We start from the raw sequence: 12,418 nt of genomic DNA, 5'->3' as shown, positions 1-12,418 counted from the left end.
TCAATTGATTTTATGGGTGTGTGCTATTGACTTTGCAGAATCGTCCCTGATAAGTGAAGTTAAAAACACAAATTAGGAAGAGTTTCTTTACTCAAACAGCAATACATATTTGGAATGACCTGCTAGGCAGGGTAACAGAGACAAAAACACTTATGGACGTGCAAAATGCAGTTGGATGCTAAAACAGGAGAAGTAGGGTAAGTAGGTGAGCTTTCAGGGGCCAAATGGCCTTTTCTTGTTCTCAGGTCTTCTTACCTTCTTATATCCCGCTAGCTATCCATCACTTGTGGCTGAGTGAAGGCCCAAGGGTTACAAGCAGTCAGGCCTCTGCTAACGCAATGCAGCTGATATCGAAACTCAGAAGCCTGGGGAACTCAAACCCCATCCAACTGAGTCAGAGATGTTCTCACGTGGGTACATAGGAACAGAGGTAGGCCATTCAGCCCCTCGAACCTGTTTCACCATTCAATTAAATCATGGCTGATTTGTATCTTAAGTCCATCTACCCGCCATGGTTCCGTAACCCTTAACACCCTTGCCTAACAAAATTCTATCAATCTCAGTTTTGAAATTTTGAATTGACATAGCCTCAACAGCGATTTGAGCCTGAGTGCACTGAATACTGTGCTCATATTGTGCTCTCACGCCTCCTAAACGTACCTTCATAATTGAAAGATTTGTGTCTCAGAATGAATGCAGGGCTCCTGCATGGCTTTCTGATGTGACCGACAACCATACCATTAATATTGACCTAATCAGATTACAAAATGGGCACTGCAAAGATCTATAAGTCGCCAGCCCAGATACTGCTGCCTGACTAAAGGAGTGAAGCGGACATATGCATTGGACCAACTGGATACATAAAACAGCATCGTTGGAAGCAAGATGTGCGTTCTCACTGAGAGAGCCACAGCACTGTTGTTTCTGACAGTGGGTTTTCCCTTCATAAGTGCCGAGCATGACTGAGACTTCTGGTTAATACTCAGTGCACCCATGCTTATCCACAACTCATCACGAGCAACGCGGCAGGAGAATTTTTATTTTGCAAGTTAATTATATAGATATCCTTTTGTTTCTGAAGTGTTTATTCATCCATTTATCTATTATAATTAATGGGTTTGTATATCATAGATCACAATTAAATCTGTGCATGCCACTTCAAATCAGTAGCAGAAAAAAAATCATGGCAGAAACCAAGTGGGTGGGCAGTTAAAATTGCCCAGGTTACATAAGAACATAAGAACATAAGAAATTGGAGCAGGAGTAGGCCAATCGGCCCCTCGAGCCTGCTCCGCCATTCAATAAGATCATGGCTGATCTGATCCCAACCACAAATCTAAAGAACACAAGAAGTCGGAGCAGGACCCGGCCACATAGCCCCTGGCCCTCTCCGCCACCCACAGGGCATTGACCGATCCGAACTCAGCTTCATGTCCAATTTCCTGCCCGCTCCCCATAACCCCTAATTCCCTTTACTTCTAGGAAACTGTCTATTTCTGTTTTAAATTTATCTAATGATGTAGCTTCCACAGCTTCCTGGGGCAGCAAATTCCACAGACCGACCACCCTCTGAGTGAAGAAGTTTCTCCTCATCTCAGTTTTGAAAGAGCAGCCCCTTATTCTAAGATTATGCCCCCTAGTTCTAGTTTCACCCATCTTTGGGAACATCCTTACTGCATCCACCCGATCAAGACCCTTCACAATCTTATATGTTTCAATAAGATCGCCTCTCATTCTTCTGAACTCCAATGAGTAGAGTCCCAATCTACTCAACCTCTCCTCATATGTCCGCCCCATTACTTACCCATCCTGTAGCCGCCAGGAGCTGACTGGTCCCAATTTTAACTTACTCTACTGAGCCGGCGGCTAGGACACCAGCCCAAAGCTCTGGAGGGATCCTTTAGGCATGTCGGGTCCTGATTATGTCACTGGAACCTGACTGCAATTTTAACCCAACGGCCTGAGTGAGATGCTGAAGTGGCTTTCCTGCCAGGTGAAGACAGTGGAGAAGAGGATCAGGGACCAAAGGGGCCCAAACAGTTACGTTTTTTGTAACTTTTCTTATGGTGCTAGGAGTTAGCAGAAGTGCTCCTTTGCACCCCACAAGGAAACCTTAGGCCTCTCCTACCCCAGCCAACCCCCACCCCTCCACGATCGCAAGATGGCCCCAGCAACCAATCCTGCCACCTACTTTCTGGCCATGCGATTTCCCACTGCTTCCCGCCTGGAGCAGGTTGAAAGTCAGCTGCCGGGATTTAAATGAGGCCCAGGACTTAAAATAGCCTTGGCCTCAATTCTGGAGTAGTGGATGAGTCTCTAACTCAGACCGCTACCCACCTCACCAGAGTTAATATCGGGGTCCGTGTGTCGCACTTATTCTCATTGACTCAAGTGAACAACTACAGTGTATTGATTCATTGAAATATAGATCATCAAAGATCCAACACAAACCTACAGAAAAACAACCATCTGAAGGGCTGCAATTTCAACCTGCAATGTCACAGAAGTGCTAGTAGGTGATCTTTGTGATGGAGAGGATATGGGGTCAGAAGCTTGGTTTGGTCAAATAGGACACCGGGGTTGCAAACAATCTGGTTCAACCTGAGACGCTGGCCGGGGTGGACGATGGAATTGGTTGCAAGTTTGTGGTGGGGAGCCGAAGACGCTGGCAGCAATAAAGATGGTGGCTGGAACCACTTTTAAAAAAATGCAGTGATTTGGCATCGATTTTTGTCTGATTACACCTCTGTGAAGTGCTTTGGGGCATTCTTTACATTAAGGAGCTATATTAATGCAAACTGTTGTTGTTACAGGGCTAGAGAAGGTTAAAGAGATAGGGTGGGGCAAGGCCATGAAGGGATTTAAACACAAGGATGAGAATTTTAAATTTGAAGCATTGGGCGATCGGCAGCCAATGTAGGACAGCAAGCACAGGGGTGATGGATGAGCAGGATTTGGTGTGGGATAGGATACAGACAGCAGAGTTTTGGATGAGCTTAACTTTACGGAGAGTGGAGTATGGGAGACACTTTCTGGAGGCACGGCCACCAATGGTAGGGGGGCAAAAATCCTCTGAGAACTCGCTGTTCCTCCAACTTTGGCCTTTAATGCATCCCTCGCTCCTTTCAGCTCCACATTGGCAGCCATGCCTTCAGCATCTAGGCCCTGAGCTCTGGGTTTCCCTTCCTAAACCTTTGTGCCTCTCCATCTCCCTCCCTTACTTTAAAACCTTCCTTAAAACCCATCTCTTTGAGTCAAGCTTTTAGTCATCCCTCCTAATATCTCCTTTTTTGGCTTGGTGTAAACCTTTAGCTGATTAAGCTTCTATGAAGCACATTGGGAGATTTTTCTAAGTTGTTGTTGTAGATAGCCATATAAATAAAATCTGTAAGATAACAAAACAATAAAAAAAATTGTAATTCCCCTTAAAAGCATGAAAGTTACTCATACACTGGCTTCTACGGTACTGCCTGTTCTTACATTGCCCTTTCTTTCCAGAGGCCAACCTGTGCTTCACGGCCTAGGGATTCAATTTTCTTCCTTATCTCCAACTTGATTTCCTCCCTTGGCCTTTGTTCCTTGCTTCATTGTTTCACAATCAGGCCAAATCGCACAAGCATGACCCGTTGATGCTTGCCACTTTCTTTCGCTGCCTCCCTTTTTCTGTTGGCACACATTCCAGGCTTCATCATTCTCATGACAATTTTTCCATTTTTTCCTCTCATCGCTGAAATTGGGCCTGACCGTACGTGTGTCTTCAGTCCCAATCTTCGCCAGGATCTGCCCAAGCACGCTCACGTACAACAACAACTTGTATTTATGTAGCGCTTTTAACGTAGTAAAACATCCCAAGTCGCTTCACAGGATCATCAAACAAAACCGAGCCACATAAGAAAATATTAGGACAAGTGACCAAAAGCTTTGTTAAAGAGGTAGGTTTTAAGGGGCATCTTAGAGGAGAAGAGAGAGAGGTAGAGAGGTGAAGAGATTTAGGGAGGGAATTTCAGAGCTTCGGGCCTAGGCAGTTGAAGGCAGTAGTGGAGCCTTCTTTCAACTCCTGAGTGTGTTATCTGAAAATATGTGAGAGGTAAAGCTATGCATACAGAACATCTTTATTCAAACACACAAAAACAAACTTCTTTTTAAACTCTGACATGAGAAATGATCCTCTTAAACACACTATTTTTATGTTCAACCACAGCCTAATGTGGATCTTCAATAATTATAGACTATTCTTAATCTGGCAAATGACTGGTATCACATTTCCAGCCGACTGACATGTGCGTGAGATGCCAACGGAGAGCAAATAAAATTACTTCCATCGCATACGACCCAAATCTGACAAAATCTGTAGTTAGCTTTTGCACTTCAGCCTTCGTCATTAACAGGGGTTGAAACCAAGTTCTCTCGTAATGCAGAGGGAGTGTAATTAATCATGAAAGGCAAGGTGTCCAGAACTGCTCAGCTTGCCATCGGATTTTGTGTTAATCCTGCTGAGGCTGTCACTTTTTTTTGGTAAACTGTTGCCAGTGGGCACCAGCTCCAAAATAAAGCAACACAATGTGCTGGAGGCGTCGGCAGCTCTGGAAATGGCAACATTTTAAGGCCAAAGCGATTAGACCTTGGTATTCTGCTATCAATTAACTGATCAGATAAGGTCTTTTTTAAGGATGCATTTTTCAGTGAAGGGCTACAATGCTGATAGTCAGGCAAAAAACAGCAGTGAGATTTCCGCACTTTACTGTAGCAGGAGTAGTAGGCCTCATGTGAAGCCTCAATGGAGTAGCCTCCACAAGACAGTTACGAATTGCATTTATCTAGTTTTGAATTCCAACGATTGACCAAATTAAGATGCCAATTGGCGACCCGTCTGAATGCCATTTTATTTTGTACCATGCATTTATGTTGGATCAAGATTTTTAATTAATTTCCCTAATCCTGACAGCCACCAGATGGAGGAAAGTTATTGGTGTATGTTATTTCTTGGCTCTTACACAGTCGTTTGCACTTACTTTACTAATTTATGGAGACCTGGTGCAGTTGATGCTTTCAAAAAGGGAATTCATCTATTCCTGAACGAATAGGAAGTTGAGAATTTAAGGTTTGGCAGCAAGTAAGGAAGTAGGTGAAAGTTTGTTCATATAGGTCTGAGTCGAGGGGTAAGTAAAGTGATGAGCTAAATGGCTCTCTTCTCACTCCTGTTATTTTGCTTACATTCTAACTTTGGACAAAGATCTCAGGTAATATGTGGGTCAAATTTGATTGTTGACTCCAGAAGTGAAAGGAACACGTTGGAATCTTGCAATATGCCGTATCCTCTCAGATTTTAGATGATTAAATTGATGGCACTTAACAGAAGGCAGCTCTGGCTCAGTGGTAGCAATGTCGCCTCCGAGTCAGAAAGCTGTCGGAAGTGTTGTCTTTTGGATGAGACATTAAACGGAGGCCCTATCTGCGCTCACAGATGGATGTAAATGATCCCATGATGCTATTCAAAGCAGAGCAGTTCTCCCCGGTGTCCTGGCCAATTGTTATCCCTCAACCAATATCTAAAAACAGATTAACTGGTCATTCTTCCCTGAAGACTGAAAAGATGCAGCGTTGATGCATACTGCCAGAAACAAGTTTACAGTGCTGAAGGGGAACAGAGATACCTGGTATGAAAGGGTTGCCTCGTGTTGCTTGATATGAGGAGGTCTCAGTCTCAGTAAGTAAATAAACCTACCCGACATGAGATCACACTCACATATCACCGTCTCCTCATTGATGTTCACAACCTGTGCCACAACATATTGATTTCAAAATCCTTGTCTTGTTTACAAATTCCCCCCAAAGTCTCATTCAATCCTCCTTCTGAATCCTTGCCCACAGCTATATTCCCGCTTGCAACTTTAGTTCTTCTCAGTCTGGACTGCTGTATGTCCTTCCTTTCTGTCTGCTTCACCATTAGTGTTGGAGCCTTCTGCCTATCATAGCCTTGCTCTTGTAGATTCTCTCCCAAAATCCATCTACCTTGCTTCATCCCTCCCTGCCTTCAAAAGCCTCCTCAAAACCTAGCTCTTCGCCCTTGCCTGCAACCTCCTTCCCTAACTCTTTTCCCACTTTCCGCTCAGCAGCTGGACTCCTCTCCTCCTCACCTTTGAAATACCTATGGAAGTTTTGCTACATAAAGAAAAGAACTTGCATTTATGTAGCACCTTTCACAACCTCAGGATGTGCCAAAGTGCTTTAGAGCCAATTAAATACTTTTTGAAGTGTAGTCACTGTTGTAATGTAGCCAATTTGCACCCAGCAAGGTCCCACAAACAGCAATGTGATAATGGCCAGGTAATCTGCTTTAGTGATGTAGGTTGAGGGATAAATATGGGACAAGACACCAGCAGAACTGCCAAGATGGCAGACTCAGCCTCAGTTTAACGTCTTATCTGAAAGACAGCACCTCCGACAGTGCAGCATTCCCTCGGTATTGCACTGGAACGTCAACCTAGATTTTGTGATCAACCTTCTAACTCAGAAGAGTGTGCTATCACTGAGCAATGACTGACACCTACGAAGATACAATATAATGTCAATTGCTGCTCTGGTCATGAGAAATGGGAACCCTGGCTGATTTTTTTTCCTGCTTCCCTCGGTAAGATTGGAATCCACTACAAGTGCTGCCCTAGTTTTAATTTCTGTTCTTTGACAGAAATAGTAATAACAGGCAAGGTTCAGGTCATGGTATTATTCCTAGTAAAGACATTCAAAGGCAATGACAGCGTTTGGCTTAATTTTGAAGCAAGCTTCCGTTTGACTGTAGTGTGGAAGACAAAACCTGGCTCCTGTCTTTATTAAATGACAACAGCTTCAGTCTGAGGTGTTTCATTAAACCACAAGAGCTGCTTATTGGCAAGAGCACTCTCAATAAATCTGTTTGTGCCATCCTGATGAGCGTAGATAGCTAGAATGCAAAGGAATGTTAATCTCGGATCAGGTCTTCCACTTTTCAAAAGAGAAAGTAAGATGTAATATTTGTACTTCAACCTGCTTAATCACTCACACTCTTTCTAATTATTAGTCAAACCCTAAACCCTAAATTTGTTGGCTCCTTTAATAGCTCAGTTGGTAAAGCAATGGCCCGGCATGGGCCACACACACCAGAAACTGAGCCATGAAGGTCCAAATGCTGATCTGGGCTGAGTTAGATGATCATATCTTGTTGTTGCTGGGGATAGCACAACTGGTTTCAGTTCTACTAAGCCAGTAAAAGGGGAAAAAACATAAACCCATTCCTGGGGTTCGATATTAAGCCCCTCCGGACATGCGGGAGAGGGTCAGGAGGGTTGGTTACGGGGAACGCGACTCCGACTCTCCGCGCACACCTATGCCCGCCGCCATTTTTACGGCGGAGGATACCAGAGCATCCGAGTTTCCCACTGGAGAGGCAGGACACTTCACTAAGATATTTAAATCGGGCTCCCACAGTGCAATTGGGAGTCGATTTGAAATTCACTGCTGTTGCACAGGTTTCTCAGGGGTCGGGAAACAGGGCAGTGAAAGGGAGGCGGGAGCTGCCGGCTCCACGAGATAAGTGTCTCTTCTGGCACTCCACATGGACCAGGAGGAGCAGGAGTGCTCGCCCCAGGCCCGTCAAGGGAACCTGCGGCCTCCCCCAGACCAGATTGCCGACACCCTCCAGCCCTCCCGATCGCTGGCCTCTCCCTCCCCCTTCCCGATCGCAGACCACACCCTCCCCCCTCCCGATCGCGGGCCTCTCCCCACCCACCCCCGATCGCAGGCCTCTCTCTTCCCCCTCCCGATCGCGGGCCTTTCCCACCTCCCCCCTGATAGCGGGCCTCTCCCTCCTGATCGCGGGCCTACTCCCCCCAGTCCTGATTACGGGCCTCTTCCCACATCCCAATTGCCAGGGACCAACCCCAAGAGTCCACGGCTGCGGCCTCCTGCCAGGCTGTCCATTTGGCCGGGAGGGAGACGGAGCTAACAAATGTTAACGAGGTCCCGCCTTAAACATCAGTTGGACCTCCTCGTCCCCGGCCTTGCCGGGTTCTTCGGCCATTTTCTGCTTGACCCGTACCCTCCCCATCTCCCCATAAATATCGGGGCCCTGATTTCTGTCCAGTAATCCTGCTGGAAAGTGCCCGGGTGTGTATTTAGCTGGCCTCAGCTGTGCCACCCTCACCCCTCCAGCTCACACATGAAGAATGGTCATTTGGAGGTCATTTATTTTTCCGGTTTATTGGTGCAAACGTTGACATCAAAATAACTTGCGCTAGTGCTTTGTGGTCTATTGACTCTGCTTTTGGACTCTATTTTTCTGATGTAGTCAAAAAGAAAAGAAAGGGTAAGAAGTCAGCTAGCCATAGTGTTTGAGGGTCAAGTTGTACTGCTTATGGGAACCGATGGTGTCTTGCGTTCACTGTGGTTGTGGAGAGCTAATTTATACTGCCACTTAAAGTTGCCATTCAATCGGTGATTCTGAAGCTGGTTTACAGCTCGATGGAGGTTCCTGCATTCATGACGTTGGTGAAATGGTGTCACAATGTTGTGCATTGAGGCAACCTTGTTTTGAGCACCTGAGTTACACTGTGCAAGGCGGTTTGTGCATCTGCTCCGAAACGCTCCGCTCCTGCACCACCGACAATTGCTGGGAGTTTCACTTCCCACATGCGGTACGGAGACAGATTGAAGTTGTGACTCTGCTTGTACTCCAACTTGAACATTGCAGTAAAGTGGAAACCATTAAAATCAGAATATTGATAGAGCAATGTTTTCAAACACTGTTCTTTTACCTCTGGATGATGAATTGAAATCCAATCTAAACGGACGATATATTAGATAGAACTACAATGAGTTGAGGCAGTATCCACTCAGTGCCCAGAAGTAATGGATTTTTCATTTATCTGTCTAGTCTCCAATAATGTATGTGCACAAGGATTCACTTGGATAGACCGATTGGAGATCATAGAGAATGAAAATATAATTCCAAGGCAATACCAGCAGGCATTGGGCCCTTTAGTCTTGATGTGGAGATGCCGGTGATGGACTGGGGTTGACAAATGTAAGGAATCTTACAACACCAGGTTATAGTCCAACTGTTTTATCTGAAAATCACAAGCTTTCGGAGGCTTTCTCCTTCGTCAGGTGAGCAAGTGTGGGATTCCATGGAAGGTTACCGCATTTATAGTCAGAGAACAAAGCTGGTGATTACAGATAATCTTTCCAACTGCCTGTTGTCAAGGCAATCAAAGTATTCAGACAGAGTGATGTTACCTACAGGACCACCGAATACACAGACGGCCAGAACAAAAGACAGACAGAGAGAGAGAGAGAGAGAAACATCCGAAAGGAAGAGAAAGACAGAGAATGACCCGTTGTGTTAAAAACAGATAACTTTTTTTCACTGGTGGGGTTACGTGTAGCGTGACATGAACCCAAGATCCCAGTTGAGGCCATCCTCATGGGTGCGGAACTTGGCTATCAATTTCTGCTCGACAATTTTGCGTTGTCGTGTGTCTCGAAGGCCGCCTTGGAGAACGCTTACCCGAAGATCGGTGGCTGAATGTCCTTGACTGCTGAAGTGTTCCCCGACTGGGAGGGAACCCTCCTGTCTGGCAATTGTTGCGCGGTGTCCGTTCATCCGTTGTCGCAGTGTCTGCATGGTCTCGCCAATGTACCATGCTCCGGGGCATCCTTTCCTGCAACGTATGAGGTAGACAACGTTGGCCGAGTCACAGGAGTATGAACCATGTACCTGGTGGGTGGTGTCCCTTTAGTCTTGAGGAAGGGCCAAGGACTTGAATCATTGACTGCTGTTTTTCCATGGATGCTTTCACCTTCCGATGTTTTTATTTTTGGATTTCCAGCACCGGCAATATTTTTTTGTTGTTTGTTTTCCCTTTAACATAAGTGTGGTTCAAACCATTTGCTTATCAGTATGAAATCCTGATGAAGGAGCTCTCAGTCACATCAGCAAATACAGCTCCTGGAGGAGACATGTATAAAGGTAGTGTAGCTACCAACAACAACAACTCGCATTTACATAGCGCGTTTAACGTAGTAAAATGTCCCAAGGCATGTTTCAGTGGGAGAGCATTTGGGGACGAGTGATCATAATATCATTAGCTTAAGAATAGTTATGGAAAAAGACAAGGAACAACCAAATGTGAAAATGCTTATCTGGAGGAGGGCTAATTTCACTGAGTTAAAAAGGGATCTTGCTCAGGATTGGAATCAAAAATTGGTAGGCAAAACAGTAATTGAACAATGGGAGGCCTTCAAGGGGGAGTTGGTTCGGGTACAGAGTAGACACATTCCTACAAGGGGGAAAGGAAGGGCATCCAAAGCTAGAGCTCCCTGAATGACTAAAGATATAGAGATTAAAATGAAACAGAAAAAGAGGTTTATGACAAATGTTAGGTTCATAAAACAGCAAGGAACCAGGCTGAATATAGAAAGTACAGAGGAGATCTAAGAAAGGGAATAAGAGGGGCAAAGAGAGAGTATGAGAATAGATTAGTGGCTAACATAAAAGGGAACCCAAAGTCTTTTATAAATATATAAATAGTAAAAGGGTAGTCAAAGGAAGGGTGGGACCGATTAGCGGCAAAAAAGAGATCTTCTTGTGGAGGCAGAGGGTATGGCTGAGGTACTAAACAAATACTTTGCATCCGTATTCATGAGAGAAGAGGATGCTGCCATTGTAGCAGTAAAGGAGGAGGTAGTAGTGATAGTGAATAGGATAAAAATAGATAAAGAGGAGGTATTTAAAAGATTGGCAGTACTCAAAGTAGAATAGTCACTGGCCCTGATGGGATACATCCTAGGTTACTGAGGGAAGTAAGGGTGGAAATTGCGGAGGTTCTGGCCACAATCCTCCAATCATCCTTAGATATGGGGATGGTGCCGGAGGACTAGAGGATTGCAAATGCTATACCCCTGTTCAAAGAAAAGGGAGAGGGATAAACCTGGCAATTACAGGCCAGTCAGCCTAACGTCGCTGGTGGGAAAACTGTTGGAGACAATAATCCAGGACAAAATTAATTGGCACTTGGGAAAGTATGGGCTAATAAATAAATGTCAGCATGGATTTGATAAAGGAAAATCGTGCTTGACTAACTTGATTGAGTTCTTTGATGAAGTAACGGAGAGGGTTAATGAGAGTAGTGCAGTTGATGTTGTGTATATGGAATTTCAAAAGGCATTTGATAAAGTACCACATAATAGACTTGTTAGCAAAATTAAAGCCCATGGGATTAAAGGGACGGTGGCAGTGTGGATACAAAATTAGCTAGGGGACAGAAAGCAGAGAGCAGTGGTGAACGGTTGTTTTTCAGACTGGACGGAAGTATACAGTGTTGTTCCCCAGGGATCAGTATTAGGACCACTGATCTTTTTGGTATATATTAATGTCCTGTACTTGGTTGGACTTGGGTATAGAGGGTATAATTTTGAAGTTTGGAGATGACACGAAACTCAGAAATGTAGTAAATAATGTGGAGGTTAGTAGCAGAATTCAGGAGGACACAGACAGACTGGTGAAATGAGCAGACACATGGCAGATGAAACTTAACACAGAGAAGTGTGAAGTGATGCATTTTGGTAGGAAGAATAAGGAGAGGCAATAAAACTAAATGGTACAATTTTAAAGGTGGTGCAGGAACAGAGAGACCTGGGAGTGCACGTACACAAATCTTTGAAGGTGACAGGACAAGTTGAGAAGGCGATTAAAAAAGCATATGGGATTCTGGGCTTTATTAATAGAGACATAGAGGGTGATTTTAGGAGGCAATTGAGGGTGCGTTGGGGCTCCGAAAATCATGGAAATCCCGTTCGGATTTGGACGCCGGCTCCAACCCGCCGACTTCCGAGTTTCCCAGGGACCCACGTGTGTGCGCGCGGGCGACCCGATAACAGAAGTCCCGCCGGCAATTAAAGTCAGCGGGATGACAGTTAAAGAGCCAAATGTACCTCATTGAGGTACTTAAGTCACTTTACCTGTGACAGATGAAGGGATTAGAAAGATTTTTAACTTACCTGGGCGGTTTGCCCACCGCTTCTGATTCGCACCTGGTGAAACCAGGCATGAAGGGCTGGATCAGGGAAAAAGAATATAAATAAATTATATAAAAAACCATGGAAGGAAGTGAAAACACTAAATGAACCTACCTTTGAAACCTGCTCCGATATCCGATGTCTCCCGCTCCGATACCTTCCCGATCTTCCCCCCATGTCCCCCCCACCCCGATCTTCCATTCCAGCACCGGATGATATCTCACTCTCTCCCTTTCTCACCCCTCCACCCCTCACGTTGCAGCTCGTGACGGCAGCCAGCCTGTCAATCAGGCTAGCTACCTGGCGTGAAACCCGGAGAGGACATTAATCACTATCAATCAACGTGCGATTGTGTCAGAAACAGTAA

Source organism: Heptranchias perlo, chromosome 31 (assembly GCF_035084215.1).
Source record: "Heptranchias perlo isolate sHepPer1 chromosome 31, sHepPer1.hap1, whole genome shotgun sequence".
Classification (NCBI taxonomy): domain Eukaryota; kingdom Metazoa; phylum Chordata; class Chondrichthyes; order Hexanchiformes; family Hexanchidae; genus Heptranchias; species Heptranchias perlo.
Note: the sequence above shows the minus strand (reverse complement) of the source record.